General features: G+C 40.6%; 1 protein-coding gene and 1 long non-coding RNA gene across 2 annotated transcripts in view; one reads left to right on the top strand and one right to left on the bottom strand.

Moving 5' to 3' along the window:
* Nucleotides 1-6,815, bottom strand: part of DENND4A (DENN domain containing 4A) — a 140,362-nt gene extending 133,547 nt beyond the window's left edge. Inside the window, 1 exon segment of the mRNA XM_017851092.1 lies at nt 6,536-6,815. The gene's annotated coding sequence lies outside the window, so the exon portion shown is untranslated.
* A 173-nt stretch (nt 6,816-6,988) lies between these two features.
* LOC108514720 (uncharacterized) overlaps nt 6,989-7,831 on the top strand; it is a 76,539-nt gene continuing 75,696 nt past the window's right edge. The window contains exon 1 of the long non-coding RNA XR_001881308.1: nt 6,989-7,160. This is a non-coding gene — a long non-coding RNA (uncharacterized LOC108514720). The remainder of the gene's footprint in view (nt 7,161-7,831) is intronic.

Genomic DNA, 7,831 nt, shown 5'->3' with positions numbered 1-7,831 from the left:
AAAAAAAAAAAAAAAAAAAAATTATTAAATTTCTTTTTGTTGTTATTATGTTGTTTTGTACATGAGACATTTTTATTTTTGAAAAGCTTTAAAAATAAAATTACCGAAAAATGTAGTATACACTCACATACTCACACATAAAGCATTAACATTTTTCATTTTTGCTTCCGATTTATATTTAATAGAAAATAACTATATAATAGTTATCACATTGAATTCTGAAACACTGAAACACTTCCTCATGGTCTCAGAAGAGGAATATAACTAAACATACTTGGAGAAAGTACAATGCAAAGCTCACTATCAACAATATATACTATAGGACAAAATTACAGTAACTTGGGTCCACACTGGGCATTGTTCAAGAGATCTGGAAACCTCAAAAGCCAAATAAAAGTAAGTTTTCCTAACATTTGTAACTATCCTGAAAATACCTAAAAACAAATAAAAAAACTTACAAATCAGTAAGAAATCAAAGAATTTGATAATATTAACTGCTGGCAAGGATATGAAAAAACAGAAATTGTCTGCAATATCCTATAAATATCTTATAAAGAGAAAAAAATATATATATATATTTTTTTGAAACGGAGTCTCACTCTGTCGCCCGGGCTGGAGTGCAGTGGTTGGATCTCAGCTCACTGCAAGCTCCGCCTCCTGGGTTCACGCCATTCTCCTGCCTCAGCCTCCCGAGTAGCTGGGACTACAGGCGCCCGCCACCTCGCCCGGCTAGTTTTTTGTATTTTTTAGTAGAGACGGGGTTTCACAGTGTTAGCCAGGATGGTCTCGATCTCCTGACTTCATGATCCGCCCGTCTCGGCCTCCCAAAGTGCTGGGATTACAGGCTTGAGCCACCGCGCCCGGCCTCAAGAGAAAAATATTTATATCCTAGGACACAGTAATTTTACAGTCAGGTATATGACCTGGAGAAACTATGGCATGTTGCTTCAGGAGCTACAGGAATATTCATGAGACAATGTTTATAATAGATAAAAAATGAAAACAATTTAAATGCTCATCAATAGAGGAAATGATAAATTGTATATACTCCTTCACTGGAACACTATACAGCTGTGTAAATAAGTGAATTAGACCTACGGTATCAACAAGGATTGAGGGCAGAAAAAAATAAAATGAAAAAAGCAAGCTTTAAAATCCATATACCATGACACAATCATATTAACAGCTGCTTAAACTTACTATAACATACTTTTTTTTTTTTTTTTTTTTAGTGCCAGACTCAGTCTTAACTACCTTATATAAATTAGCTTATTGGCCGGGCGCGGTGGCTCAAGCCTATAATCCCAGCACTTTGGGAAGCCAAGGCAGTAGGATTGCTTGAGCCCAGGAGTTTGAGACCAGCCTGGGCAACATGATGAAACTCAGTCTCTAAAAAGAAAAAAAAAATTAATAAAAATAAGTTAAATAAATAAACTCATTTAATTTTTACAACAATTGTATGAAGTGGACACCTCTGTCATCCCTATGTGATAGATGAGGACACTGAGGCATGTAAAGATTAAATAACTTACCTAAGGTCACAAAATTAAGTAGCAGAGTCAATATTCACACCAAGGGAGTATGATTTGAAATGTACTCCAATGTACACGTTCTTCAAAAGCACCTAAAGCAACACCATGTCATTGTTCATACATACAGTTTATTAAAAAATAAACTAGAAGGATACAAATCAAATTCATTACAACAATTTCCTCTGCGAGGGGAGATGAAGGTGAGGAGGATAAAACTGGGGAGAACAAAAGGGACTTTAACGTGATCTGTAATATTCAAGAAAAGTATAAAGTTCTACACTGCTCTTTTAGAATTCAATGTGATAACTACAACATAAATAGCTATTTTAAATTAAATATATATCTGAAGCAAAAATAAAATATGTTAACATTTTATATGTGGGTATGTGGGTGTATACATTTTTGCTATTTATTTTAAAACTTTTCAAAACTAAAAATCTCTCATCTACAAAACAATATTACAACAAAATTAAGAAATTTAATAAAGTTCTGATCTTCATATTTCAGCTTTCATTTGAAAACAAAAACAGCTAAACTGTGTGAGCTTATGTATGTATATACACTTTAACATACACATGGAAAACGCATTTTTACACAGATCAAGAGAGACAGGTTTTAACAAAGTATGTCAGAAACAGTATCTCTTACTATACATTTTAATGACTCACTATTCTCAGTGAAAATAAAGTATAACACTAGTAGGAAAATTCCCTTGATATCTTTCTACCTCTTTCTTTTTGTCTCTTCTCTCTCTTGCTTTCTACTTGTGATTTTTAACAGAAGGAAGCACAAAGAAGGAACTAAGAAAGTGTCACACATTTTAAAAATAATAACATGTTCATAGATGAACATATAGGCAGCCCTTCTAACTATAGGATTCCCAAACCTACAATCAAGTAATGTTTCAAAAATGTATCTGTAAATTTGTTGTCTAGAACTCACAGCACACATTCCTATGAAGAAAGTTACAAAAGGATATGAGCACTAGGAAAAAGATACTGCCTGTGGTGCCAGGCTATTGGCAGAGAAACAGGAAAATCTGAATACACAGTATGTACTGATGGTCCAAAAAGCAAAAAAAAAAATTCTTACCCAGGGTCTGAGGCCAGAAATCACTATTCATTTATTTACCTTTGTAATCTCAGTAACTAGCAAATTATCTGGCATCTCATAATCAAAGACCATTGCCTACTGACTGACGAAGTAATGCGGAAATGACTAAGTAGAGGAATCCATCAATAGGTGGCACTGTCAACACAGAACAGCTTTGGTGGAAGAAAGAAAAACCTTGGTGAGAAGCAATGTTTAATGACACAAAAATCTACATATGTAAAATTATTACAAGGTTAGTGCTGGTTATTAAGAGAACATCTTCATCTAAATTACAAGCTGTGTCCATTATTGTATAATGAAAATAAGCACAATATTTTGGGTTACTTTTGCTAACAATAAACCTTAAGATAATTTTCCTACTGTAGCAATAGTTATTTGGGATTTTCAGTATTTTCTCCTATGACCCCTGAAAATATTTCAATGTCTTTTTCATAATTATAAGAGTAATAATTGGCCAGGTGCAGTAATCTCAGCACTTTGAGAGGCCAAGGCGGGCAGATTGTTTGGGCTTACGAGTTCAAGACCAGTCTGGGCAACATGGCAAAACCCTGTCTCCAAAAATACAAAAATTAGCCAAGCATGGTGGCGCATGCTTGTAGTCCCAGTTACTTGAGAGGCCGAGGTGGGAGGATGGCTTGAGCCTGGGAGGTGGAGGTTGCAGTGAGCTGAGATCGTACCACTGCACTCCAGCCTGGGTGATAGAGCCAGGCCTTGTCTCAAAAAAAAAAAAAAAAAAAAAAAAAAAAAAAGTAATAATTATTCAGAACAGAGAAAAGCACAAAACTAAAATAAAATTACCTATAATTCTATCACCCAGGGATAGTATCTCTTACTATTTTATATATCTCCTGCAAATCTTTTGCCATCTATACCTATATGTTTCTTTATATTCTAATTTTCTCTTAACATTATATTGTACTTTCTTATGTTAGTACATTTTAAAATGATTTTTAGAAGCTGTATCCACCATATAGATTATCATTAATTTCACCATTCCCATATTATAATGCATTTTGACTACTAAAATTGTTCCACTCTTATTAAATGCTATATAAATGAACCACTTCTTGTTTTCTGAGACAGGGTCTCACTCTGTTGCCCAGGTTGGAGTGTAGTGGCACAATCATAACTCGCTACAGCCTCAAACTCCTGGGCTCAAGGGATCCTCCTGCCTTGGCCTCCCAAAAGGCTGGAATCACAGGCATGAGCCACCTGATAGGGCCTAAACACTTATTAAATGTACATTTCTACATTGGTCTTGTAGAATTCAAAGTGATAACTATGATACACAATAATAAAGTGTGGTGTGCTTGACTCCCTCCATCCCCAGCATCCTCCCATAAATTCTACTGAATAAACAATCTATCTGGGGCATTAGATAATAAAATAAAATAAAATAAGAAAGGAAGAAAAATGTATCAGCTATTCTCAGTCACTCTTCTTCTACCTGTGGTAGGAAAAAGGAAAAATCCCACAAAGATAAGTCTCTGATATCGGAGAAGGCAAGAATAACAAGTCAATTTTCCTGCTAGAGCAACTTTTGTTTTCCACCTAGAACAACGCACCATCAATTTAAGTAGGAATAGCACAAGATTTGTCATATACCAAACACCTCTATCTGCATCAGTGCTTTAACTAGGTTTTTGTAGGACATAGAATGCTTCAAAAAATTCTGCAAACAACAAAATATAATGTAACTAATACCACTCAGTGGAAAACCAAGTTTTATAATAGCAATTACAAGAGTAATAACTGGCCGGGTGCGGCAGTTCACGCCTGTAATCTCAGCACTTTGGGAGGCCAAGGCGGGCAGATTGCTTGGGCTCACGAGTTCAAGACCAGTCTGGGCAACATGGCGAAACCCAGTCTCAAAAAATACAAAAATTAGCCAAGCACGGTGATGCATGCCTGTAGTCCCAGCTACTTTTATTTTACAATTCTATTAACCCCAGCTAATTTTATTTTACAATTCTGCCATAATTTTTTAAATGAATTAATAAATGTCATGTAGTCTCTTACTTCTTCTAGCCTCCCAATTATACTAAATACTATTCAAGTTACCAGAACTAGGACAACAGTTCCAGGAACTTGAGAATCAATAACTCTTTAAACCAGTGGTAATTCATGTGGAAAAGTTCAGAACAAATCAGCATCAACTTCCTGGCTCTCTTGCATAGACAAAAAACTCATATTGCTTCACCAATTTTCAAAAATGTAAATTTGTGTATATAAGTTTAAAACTTGGGCCAAAATGTATTTATATTTATTCCCAATTTGCGACTGGTATCAAGATCAATTAAATTTCTTAGCAAGTACATTGTTATAAAACTCCACAGTGATCCCAGAATGGAAGGGGCTTAAAAAATAATACAAAACAAAAATTAAACTTCACAGTGAAGTAGGTCTATGTTTAATCATTCAGAAAAAGAAAATTATGTAACATATTATATATAATGATGATAACATATGCTATTCTGGACTCCTACTGAGAGCTGTGGTTCAAAGGGAAATTGTGTAAATGAAGTAAAAATTGCCCATGTTTAATTCTGCCCAGAACAAAGTTTCCGAAAAAGAAGCCAAATATAATATCTTATTTTAAGTTCAAACAGGGTTCAAACAGCTCAGAAATTCTGTATACTTAAGTATTCAAAAGTCGAATCCCAGAACCACTATCAACATAAACTGAATAACTTGCTCAAGAGTCCTTGCTTATTACTCAATCTTAAGTCCCCAGAATACTTTTAAAATAATCCCAAATGTACTACAATAGATTAGTGTAACCGGGGCTACACTGTTTACAGGTGTCTCCACCTCCTCCCCTAAGTAGAGAAGAGGTAGACTAGGGTAAACAGAAAATAGAATGAGACTATATACACACCAAATAACAGCTTGTAATCTTGCAAGACCGCTTCTTTCACATTCGGGCTATTCTTTTCATTAATGTATAATACATTTTAAAGAATAACATATTCACAGAGTAATACAATTTCTGCCCTCACGGGTCTCTAGCTGGCTGACACGCGTTTTCTCCTCAAATAAATACATGCCTGTTGACTGATGCCTGTCCTGCTGTTGCAAACAAGAAATAACTGTCCTATAAGACAAAAACCTCTCTCTATGGCTCTAGGCGTAACCATACGTTTGAATTAAAAGCACATTGGAACAACAACAAAAATCTTCCAGCACATCTGTCATTTAAAAGCACGATAATGAAAAGCTGTCGCTGCGACCCAATTTTAGGTCACAAGCTTTTACTGTTTTCCTGCCCCCCCACCTCCAGAAAGCGATAAACTTCAAAGGGAATGGTGGTAACCAGGAACCATTCCCTTCCCCCACCACACACCATCCCCAAAAAGACTAGAAAAAAACTGGCCAACTTGGACGCTGGCCGCGCTCACGCAGAACCCGTGCCCGCGGGCCGGGGAAGGCTGGACAGACCCTGGGAGGAAAAGTGGGCCTCCAGGCACCCCGGGCTCCCCCCGCCGCCTGTCTCAAATACCGAGCAGGTGGGATTCCGGGAAGCCACCTCCGACTTACGTAACGGGCTTGTCAAAATCCCAGATCCAGGACCTCCCCCTCCCCGCCCCCACTCGCAAATAACAACAGCCCCAGGCCAGCCTGGAATAGAAAATCTGGAATGAAAACACAGGAGCCCCCCACGCGTCCGACGCAGAGGCGCGGGTGCTACTCTCAGCACCGCCACGCCATCCCGGGGCGGACCGAGCCGCGGAGGACCTCCCGGCTCTCAGGAGCTCTCGGGCGGAGGTCGCGGCCATCCGTGCCGCCTCCCCAAGCCCGCCCGCCCCGCTCCCGCGCCCCCGGCTGTCACCTCTACGGGCCGTGACAGCTCCACCTGCCACCGATGCCCGGGTCGCCGCCTCCGCACTCACCTCCCAGCTGGCTCCTTAGCGAGCAGCGGATCGAGCTTGAAGAGCCGCGCCGGATTCCCTCACGCGCGGCAGCGGGACACGAGAGGCTGAATGCCGAGGCGCTCTGAGCCCGCTTAGCTCATCCCCAGCCCGGCGCTCCGCCCTCCGCGGCACCCCCGCCCGCCCAAGCCTGCTGTCTCAGTCAGACGGGACTCCCCCTCCCCTCGCGGCCGCCACTGCCTCCGCCTCTTTCTCCGACTCCAGCCGCCGCGGGCACGGCTACCGGCGCCATCTTGGCAATGACGGAAGGGGCGGGGGCGGGAATCACGCGCGCGAGCACCAATTGAAGGCCGGATCTGGCTCTAGTGGGAGTAGAGGGCCGGGTTGAGGGTCGTGGGGTCCTAGCGCCAAACTGACGAGGGGGCGGAGAAAGTGGGCGGGACTAAGTCGCCCTAGCCCGTGACGTGCGGTGTAGTTGGGGAAACGCACCGTGGTTTCCCGTTGGGTCAGGAGATCCCAACCCCCAGGCTGGCGTGGGCGAAGCGTACAGTCCCTTCACCTTTCGCCACCCATTAGCACAAGAATCCAGTTCGCGCCAACTGACCTCCTCTCCGGCACTCCGGGAGTCCTGAGATTGCCTTGCTCGGTTCGTAGGTCTGAGCAGCTGCTGCTCCTCCACCAAGGGTGCTCAGATTCTCCAGGAAACTCCCTTAAGGGTTAGCAACCGCCGAGTAGGTTTCGGTCCCAAGATAGAAAAGTAAAGCGGGAAATTCAGGGGGTTTCTCCGAAAAGTACGTTGATAAAACCCCAATTGTTGACTGACGGGGGGTCCATTACTTTGGATTAATTGGATACGGCCTACTTAAACCTGACTTTGGCTCTCCACCATTGATGGCTGTTGACAGATGAGGATAATAAAGCTTGATTACCCCCCACGGGGTTGCTCGGGAGTTAAATTCTATAGTACCTGTGAATTAGTATAGTGCTTGAAAGTACTAAATAAATGTTAGACGTTATTCTATGGACAAATGAAAGAAGAAACAGGATCCTAAAAATCCCTCTGCTTTAAACTCAACTTTTCCTAAATTGCATAGCCTTTTACTAACCAAATTTACAACTTTATTTCCTACCTCCACTTCTTTCATTGTATTCATTCGTTCATTCAGTCAACAATCATCGATACAGAGGGTGCTCAAACAGAGGGTGTATAGTGTTGAGGGAAACAGAAAACCTCCACCTTCAGGAAACTGCAGTTTAGTGGGAGAAGAGGGACAATAAAAAAGTACTTCAGCACTTTTTTTTTTTTTTTTTTTTTTT

This window comes from Rhinopithecus bieti, unplaced genomic scaffold (genome assembly GCF_001698545.2).
Source record: "Rhinopithecus bieti isolate Rb0 unplaced genomic scaffold, ASM169854v2 scaffold_31548, whole genome shotgun sequence".
In the NCBI taxonomy this organism is placed as follows: Eukaryota; Metazoa; Chordata; class Mammalia; order Primates; family Cercopithecidae; genus Rhinopithecus; species Rhinopithecus bieti.
This window is presented reverse-complemented; position numbering and strand designations above follow the sequence as displayed.